The 9,520-nt window shown below is 41.8% G+C and overlaps 1 protein-coding gene across 3 annotated transcripts in view; it reads left to right on the top strand.

The window, feature by feature from the left end:
- Positions 1-9,520, top strand: part of LOC115209342 (serine/threonine-protein kinase TBK1) — an 82,770-nt gene that overhangs the window by 466 nt on the left and 72,784 nt on the right. The gene's annotated exons all lie outside the window — the stretch shown is intronic.

Here is a 9,520-nt window from a genome sequence, read left to right as displayed (position 1 = left end):
TGAAGTGGGTTTTTTTAAAAATTTCTTTTCATTCAATGTTTTTGATTTTTTTTTCTTCGTGTATTTTATACGCAAACTAATACTTACTGATTTCAAATTTTGGCACAAGGCCAGCAATTTCGGTGGAGTTAATTACATCGATTTAGTTCTCTGGGGATACTTATTTTATCGACTTCGAATGGATGAAAGGCACAGTCGACTCTGCAGAATTTGACACTTGACCCCCAAGTATTTTGCAGGGCGTGCTAACGATTCTGCTAGCTCACCGCCTAAATACTCGCCTATACATATTGGTTGCCCTTCTAGCCGCGACCACCACCTACCATACACTGTCTCTTTAGGCTTGCATCTGAGTTACATAATTTGAGTAATATCTGATTCACTAGGGTCGATAAATTAAGTATCAGCTGCGTACTGGGGTTAATCTAATCGACTGGCCCCCTCCCCAAAAATTTCGGGCCTTGTGTCTAGTGTAGAAAAGAATGTCTGACTCACTAGGTCCATCTCGGGCGACACTTTTAAAGAGATGATATTTTTGGGTCAGCTAAAGGCAATATGTAATTTTTCTGGGGTCCTGGGGTGGCAAACGGAAGGGCCACGGCGGGTGGAACATACTCTAGCTACGTTTGTAATTTGACTGCAGCGAGTTTGGAGACCACATTAGAGATTCCTGTACTTTTGTTTACTTGTATTTTTTTTACCCGTTTCAGTCATTAGACTGCGGTCATACTGGGGCACCCTCTGGAAGAATTTTAGTCGAACGAACGACCCCAGTACTTATTATTTTTTCTAAAGCTTTCGATCTCTTTCCTAGAACTGCTAAGTTATAGGAAGGTAAACACACCATCACCGGATGTGTGTCTCTGTCTCCGCCCCCCCACCGCTTGACAGTTGATGTTGGTTTGTTTACATCCCCATAATTTAGCAGTTCAGTAAAAGAGACCAATATTAAAAAGAATTAGGCTTTAAAAAAAGTAGTAGGTTGTTTCAATCGACTAAAAACAAAACTCGCTAAGACCCTACCCACCAAAAAACACTCCTTTTTTTATTTAATTTTTTTCGGCTGCGGAGAATACGTATCTGCAAAAAAATTGGCAAAAATCGGCAGTTTGAAATTACCCCCCCTCCCCCACTAAATTCTTCATTTTTAACTTTTTTCAAATTTTTTCTTTTTTTTCAAATATGCGGGAAAATATGGAGATTATGATTTTGAAAAAATTTCCAAAAATTTTTCTACTTAGGGTATCAGCCCTCCCCTCGCCCCCCCCCCTGCATCCCTTGTTGGTGGAGTGAGAGGGGGGAGCGCATTCTTCCCCCTCCCGCTCCTCTCCTTGCTTCACCCCCCCACCTCTCTTATGTCTTGTATGAAACCTTTCTCTCTACTGGTTTTAGAGTTAGGGTGTTAGGGTTAGGTTTTAGGGTTAAGGTTTTATGGTTAGGGTTAGGGTGGGGGGTTTCGGGTTAGGGTTACACAAAAATGTGAAAAATGAAGAAATCAGTGGTGGGGGGCAAACAATTTCAAAATTCCAATTTTTGGCAATTTTCTGAAGTCTCCATATCCAAAAAACGTGGCAGAAAAACTTTTAAAAAAACAATAATTTGCAAGAAAATGGACAGGGACAGGAGGGCCTCAGCATAGCCTCAGGCTAATGACCCTAATAAGAAAAATTTATATGCATACAACTGGCTTCTTTCAATTTCTGTCTACTAAATCCATTCACGAGGCTTTGGTCAGCCTGAGGCTATAGCAGAAGACACTTGACGTGGGTGCCATGCATTGGGGCTGAACCCAGAACCATGTGGTTGGGAAGTGAATTTCTTTCCACACAGTCATGCCTGCTCTCTCTCTCTCTCTTTCTCTCTCTTTCTCCCTCCCTCCCCCCTGTCTGACTGTGGAAAGGCCTGGAGGGTGACCCAAGCCAATACAGACTTTTACAGCTAAGCCAAAAGTGCTGCCCCCATAAAAATCTCACCCAGGGAAAACCTCCTCATTTGCTCCTCCCCTAGCTACAATACAGGTCACATATGATTTTATCAAGAGCTGAGGGCTCAAAGCAAAGAGTTCTTAACCATTCGATATTAACAAAGTACATAACTGTTATTGTTGTTGTTGTTGTTAGTATTTATGTATACTTTCGTCTGTCATCACATTTTGAGTTCAAATTCCACTGACGTCGACTTTGCCTTTCATCCTTTTGGGGGTCAATAAATTAAGTACCAGTTGCATACTAGGGTCTATCTAATTGACTGCCCCCCACTCTCCAAAAATTTTGGGCCTTGTGCCTTGAGTAGAAAAGCATATTTATGTACACTGTAGGCAGAGAGGTGGCTGAATTGTTAGCACACTGGGCAAAATACTTAGCGGCGTTTCATGTCTTTACATTTTGAGTTCAAATCCTGCTGAGGTTGATTTCGCCATTCATTCTTTCAGGGTCAATAGATTAAGTACCAGTTGAGCATCAACCCTTCCCCCAGAATTGCCGGCATTGTGCCAAAATACGAAACTAATATTTAAGCATGTTTATTATTTAACCAACAAAGCAACCTTGATTGAGGAGACCTATGATCAACAGAATTCCAATCAAGACCATTCCATTTGATCAGGAGTACCACAGTGTGTGCCACCTGGCACACAAAGTGTACTTGACATCTTATCTCCAGTTATGATCTTTGTTACAGCTGCTCAACCATATATCTTTTATGCTCTAATGTATTTATATACGTTGTAAACATGTTTGTCATTGTGTGTTTGCATTTTCATAATCATTATTATCGTCATCATCATCATTATTTAACGGCCGTTTCCCATGCTAGTAAGGGTAATAAAAACTTGAAATTTGAAATTTGACAAGCTGTTGCAAACCTCTGATGTGTGTCTAGTTAAAAAGTAAAAAAGAGGGTAAAAAAAATCTGATTTACGTTGGGTTGCAGTGTTTGTGTATATGTACGCGTGTGCACCATAGGCAGGTGCAAAAGTTGTAGAGAACAGGTTTTGCTAGTTTCTGTTCTACATGGTCGAACCGTCCAACCCGTGCTAGCGCGGAAAACGGACGTTAAACGATGATGATGATGATGATGGTGGCTCTACCCAGGACTGTCAAAACACTATTATAAGTTTCCATGCAAATCAATACTTTGTGGGTAGCATGTATTTATTGATAGCAACCCACAGCATATATAGACTCAGATTGGGTCTGGATTGTCTATTTCTTTACTACCCACAAGGGGCTAAACATAGAAAGGACAAAACAAGGACAGACAATTGGATTAAGTCGATTGTATCGACCCCAGTGTGTAACTGGTATTTATTTAATGGATCCCGAAAGGATGAAATGCAAAGTCGACCTCGGCGGAATTTGAACTCAGAACGTAGCGGCAGACGAAATACCTATTTCTTTACTACCCACAAGGGGCTAAACACAGAGAGGACAAACAAGGACAGACAAGCAGATTAAGTCGATCACATCGACCCCAGTGCGTAACTGGTACTTATTTAATCGACCCCGAAAGGATGAAATGCAAATTCGACCTCAGCGGAATTTGAACTCAGAACATAGCGACAGACGAAATACCTATTTCTTTACTACCCACAAGGGGCTAAACACAGAGAGGACAAACAAGGACAGACAAACAGATTAAGTCGATCACATTGACCCCAGTGTGTAACTGGTACTTATTTAATCGACCCCGAAAGGATGAAAGGCAAAGTCGACTTCAGCAGAATTTGAACTCAGAATGTAACTGCAGACGAAATACCACTAAGCATTTCGCCTGACGTGCTAGCGCCTCTGCCAGCTTGCTGCCTTGGGCCTAGGTTGTCTAACTGTGGCAAAAATGGAGATGCATTGCACAGCTGCCTCAACATTCTGAAATTACCTCTGAAAGCGGCCTTTTATTAGGCACAAGAAGAACATTTTAGAAGATCAAATCATGCATTGGTTCGATGCCAACAGGTTGCTTAATAGACTGATCATGTGAAACTGTTTTGGTTCAGTCATGATATCTGACTGCATATCCAAGGATCTAGCTTCGAATCCTTGCAACAAGCTCTTCAGCATGAGAGACTGCTGCTTCAACTGCCATCACTGTTGTGACAACCAGCCAAATACAGTCTACTAGCACTATGACCCAGCAACGCCAGGTCATAGTGCTAGTGCATGCATATACAGCTGCGTGCATGCACACGTACACACGAGTACTGTCCAAATCTCCGACCAGTCACATACAGCTAGCTGGCATTCAATTGGCATATCAAGTTTTGGGCATTTTGATTGGGTTTTGGATAGAAAATTTACCAAAAATTACTTGATTTTTTAATGGCTTTGCGGGGTGACTGGGGAAATGTAAAGATGTGCACGACCACCCTTGGACGGTTTTGAATGACCATAGAAAGTGTGAGCCCTCTAACTGAAAAATTGTGGATTTGTGTAAAGGATACACACACACACACAGACATTTTGCCATTTATATATAGAGATTATTAAAATAATTTTTATAGAACTATACACTCCACTACTTATTCATATAGGCATTCATATGTGTCTAAATATTCTCATACATTTTGTCAAACCTGTTTGCAGCAATACTCGAGTTAGTCATGATCCAATATTCATTGTAAGCATGATAAATATGTATTTTGATATCTAAAAAAAATATTTCTTTTCTCATTAACAATGAAGAAATTCTAAACATTCATTTATGACACCACATTTTTTTTGCTTTCACATTCAAATGAAATAGAATATCTATTCTGCAATGAAATTGTATAAAGTACAGATGTGGCTGGTGGCTGTGTGGTAAGTAGTTTTGCTTACCAGCCATATGGTCCTCAATTCAGTCCCACTGCATGGCACCTTGGGCAAGTGTCTTCTACTATAGCCTCAGACTTATCAAAGCCTTGTGAGTGGATTTAGTAGAAAGAAGCTGAAAGAACCCCGTTGTGTGTGTTTGTGTCTGTTTGTCGCCCCACAACTGGTATTGGTGTGTTTATGTCACTGCAACTTAAGGAGATCCTTGAGCCAGTAAAGGTCACCAGCATCAAAGCAACCTTGTTGAAATCACAGCTGTGCTAGGCAGGACGCATCCCCAAAATTGAGGATCATCGATCTCCCAAATTTACACTGTATAGCTAACTCTTCTCTGGTCTCCGTGATAGAAGAGTATGAAAGAAGAGGCACAAGGACTCCCTGAGGAAATCCCTTGGTGCCTGTCAAATTCGCCAAACTACTGTGATGGTTGCAAATGATGCAGAGTTTGAAGAAATCATAAAGGAAGATGTGGTTGGGTCTTTAGTGCCCTAAAGAGAATACATATCTAACAAAGGGGCTGATTTTGTTAGAACAAAAGAAAACTGAGAATACAAAAGGAAAAATGGAAATTCTACCAACTCTACCTAAATGAATTGCAATATATATTGTTAAAAGGGTTGGCCTTTATAGGACAAGGTCTGCAAGTTTTTGCTGATAGCAGCCCTAATCGTGAGCTTAACATAAAAATTACAAGGGTTTACTATCACTTCAGTCTTTATGCTGCACTATACAAAGAGTTGATGCACCATAAACACCAAACAATTTTGGAGAAATTCTTCACCACTAAAATAAATATTGAAGATTATGAACTATAATAATAATGAAATTATTGTATACAGTGCTAAGGTGCACCACAACTTGTCAAAAGTGCGTTTAAAGCATATGCAGTAATGTACAAATGTCTGGGAAGCGAACAGTGTATGAGTCAGACACATGCTTGCGTGTGTATGGAGGGGAGAAAATCAGGTGTAGTGTTGGCGAATCTCAGGAAGCATGGAAGTTTTGAAGGATGCAGTGCTCCGACAACTAACAACTGATGCCGGCAGTTTGTTCCATACTTCAGCAACTCTTAGCATGAAAAAATGTTTCCGAAAGTCATGGGGGCTGTGCTGTTTTCTGACTTTGTAAACATGTCCATGGGTGTTAGACAGGTGGAGTTTGAAAAGGTGCTCAGAGTTATTGTTAGTAAGATGGTTGATAATTTTATGGGTGTCTGCCAAGTCAGCTGCCAGACGTCAGAGTTTCAATGTCTCCATGCCCAGGGAAGTAAGGCATTCAGAATATGGCAAATGCCTGATGGAGGGTATAAGATGGAAGTTAATGTCCCTCGTTCTCTCATAACTCCCTCACTCAATAATCAACATCTTTGGTGATAAGAACATATTCAATTGCAATATTACGATTCCCTGATGATTATTCGCTAGTCATATACCGAAAAAGTCTGTCCCCCTCTGATATAGTGAATAGCCACCGAGTTGAATAAAAACTTGGTGTATGCAATTCAAAAGGCATTAAATTAAAATAACAAGTGGGACTTGTGAGTACATGTCATTCACAAGTCTTACTGCTGCAGATTGTTTGTTTGTTGAGTTAATCGGTCTTCATCCCATTAGTGGGAGAAGTCCGAAACGTGGTCCTTTGCTATTCATAAAACCCGCAGAAGAGAAAGCAGGTCAACCCCCGACACCGAGAGCATTGATGGATGGATGAATGCGCATCCAGGCTCAGCGGTTGCGTAGGAAGTCGGGGACAAGAAACAGGAAGTTGGAGCGAAAGAGTACAACAGGGGTCGCCACCACCCCCTGCCTCATGGAGCTTTAGATGTTTTTGCTCAATAAACATATACAATGCCTGGTCTGGGGATCAAAACCGCAATCCTCCGACTGCAAGTTCGCTGCCCTAACCACTGGGCCATTGCACCTCCACTACTGCTGCAAATCACAACTAGTTTCCTTGTATTTATTTTTTCATCTGATATATCAATCAAATTCTTCACACCATGAAAAGGTATCTTATTTCTTCTTCTCTTTTCAATATCACCACATGGCATTATGATATTCCACGGGCGGCGTAGCTGGCAGAAACGTTAGCACGCCGGGCGAAATGCGTAGCCGTATTTCGTCTGTCGCTACGTTTTGAGTTCAAATTCCGCCGAGGTCAACTTTGCCTTTCATCCTTTCGGGGTCGGTAAATTAAGTACCAGTTACACACTGGGGTCGATGTAATCGACTTAATACCTATGTCTGTCCTTGTTTGTCCCCTCTATGTTTAGCCCCTTGTGGGTAGTAAAGAAATAATTATGATATTCCACTTTTCTTTTAAAACAAAATATCTGCTTCTGCAGTCATTTTCACCTTCTTGGATGCTGTCTTCAACTCAACCTTATTCTGTTTGGCTTCAAACTAAATTATCATCCATCTAAGATGTTGCATCACTCTACTGAAATCCTCCACATTCTTCATGTCTTTGCTTCTTCTTCAAAACGGCTTGTGCGAGCCACCATCTGCTATTTATGCACCAACTCTGACCACATAACATTAGAGCAACTAGTTTAAATGGACAGTTTTCCTTCAACTCCTACCCTTCTCTTAATTCAGTAATCCCTTTCTTATCCATCAACTTCCCTCTCACCTCAAAATTCCCTCTCAACCTCACTTGTTTCTCCTCTTTCATTTCTTTCTCTAAACTAGTTTCTTTCTCTTTCCAACTACTTCCAGTCTAAGTATGAAATACACGTTATCATCAAAATCAAAGTGAAATTCAATGACGGGCACGAGCACCATAAGAGTGTGATCGTTGACAGAGCGGCTAACCGGCTTCCGTGCCAGTGGCACACAAACGGCACCATTCGAGTGTGATCGTTACCAGTGTCGCCTTACTGGCACTTGTGCCCCATGCTAGTAGGGTGCTAAGAGCACCATACAAGTGTGATCGTTGCCAGAGCTGCAAACTGGCTTCCGTGCCAGTGGCACCATTCGAGTGTGATCGTTGCCAGCTTCACCTCATTGGCACTTGTGCCCCGTGCTAGTAGGGTGCTAAAAGCACCATCCGAGCGTGATCATTGCCAGAGCGGCTAACTGGCTTCTGTGCCGGTGGCTTGTAGGAGGCACCATTTGAGCGGGATCATTACCAGCGTCGCCTTACAGGCACCTGTGCCGTTGGCATATGTAAAAAAATTCGAGTGAGATCATTGCCAGTACCCACTACACTCTCGGAGTGGTTGGCATTAGGAAGGGCATCCAGCTGCAGAAACTGCCAAATCAAGGCTGGAGCCTGGTGCAGCTATCTGGTTCACCAGTCCTCAGACAAATCGTCCAACCCATGCTAGCATGGTAAGCGGACGTTAAACGACGATGATGATGATGTGTTCCCCATCAATTTTACACAGTCTCTCAAACATAGATGATATAAAACTCTGCTGAGTTTTCTTATTTTCCTCCTGTCCACTTCACACTGAAAAGGCAGTCAACCCAAAATATTGCAATTTTCCTGTACTCTTTCAGTCGATGTGTATGTGTGTGTGTGTGTGGTGTGTGTGTGTGTGTGTGTGTGTAGCAGCGATATTTAACAATTCCCAAATACAGAAATCAAACCTGGATCACTATCTAAAGAACACCAAAAATTCAAGAATGCGATCTCGATTCACAAGAATATTACCAACATCAAAAAAAAAAAAATCTTACCATTCAAAACTCAAATGGAACCGGATTCAACAACATTTTTATATTCGGCTCACTTTTCCAAGCAAAACCACCACTATATATTCCGTCCATGTAGACAGCAGACTGGACACAGAAACGGTAGTCAACAGACAGTAGCAGAACCAGCAGCAGCCGTCCAAGAATTTGGACCTGGAGATCTCCATTTCCAGCGACTTCGAGAGCCACCTCCCAGTGGTGTCTGGTGTTAACGAAGAGCCCTCGACTACAACAATACGACCAAAGTTTTTTTTTTTTTTTCCAAGATCTGCGGTCTTCTGCCCCTAATACCTAGACCATCATCTAATCACCCTTACCTGTCTTGTTGCTTAACAACAACAAAGAACCAGCAGAAGACCATAGCACTGTGACACCACTGTAACTATGGATCACGGTGGCAGCAACACACAATGGTCAGCTAATATCAAGAAACTCACAACATCGACTACTATCATGCCTATTCCAAGAACTACAAGTTTCGAATTAGCTCAGTGTTGGTCGTTTGTATTAGCGACTTTTTTATTGTTGTTGTTTACGATAAAAATAAATATATTACTTTTTTAATCGCCAACAGATTTTAGGGATCTTGATTGTAAAACACACACACACACACAAACTCTCACATACACAAATACAAATATAAACTAGGAATTATAACCGTGTTTCGTGGTCTGCTACCACAACAGCTCCTTTATAGGATCCAGTTAACTCAAGAGATCATCAGGAGGAACCATGTCCGGTGTCGGCCCCCACTCCTCTACCGTTTTGACGTTGTGCCCCCCCCCCTTCTTCTGTTCCCTGGCTTCTTCGATGTATCGTCAGCAAGTGTCAGCCGGTGACTGACTGACTTGTCAAATTTTTCCCTTTAAATACCTGCCACTAGGCTCCAGCAGGCAGTCCCAGCAAGTTGTCACGTGACACTGTCTCACCTTAACTGACTAGTGAAGGCGCGTAGTCTTAGCCCGCCAGTGTTGGTCGTTCGTGTTAGCAACTTTTTTTTGTTGTTGCTTACGA

Source organism: Octopus sinensis, linkage group LG3, assembly GCF_006345805.1.
Source record: "Octopus sinensis linkage group LG3, ASM634580v1, whole genome shotgun sequence".
Classification (NCBI taxonomy): Eukaryota; Metazoa; Mollusca; class Cephalopoda; order Octopoda; family Octopodidae; genus Octopus; species Octopus sinensis.
This window is presented reverse-complemented; position numbering and strand designations above follow the sequence as displayed.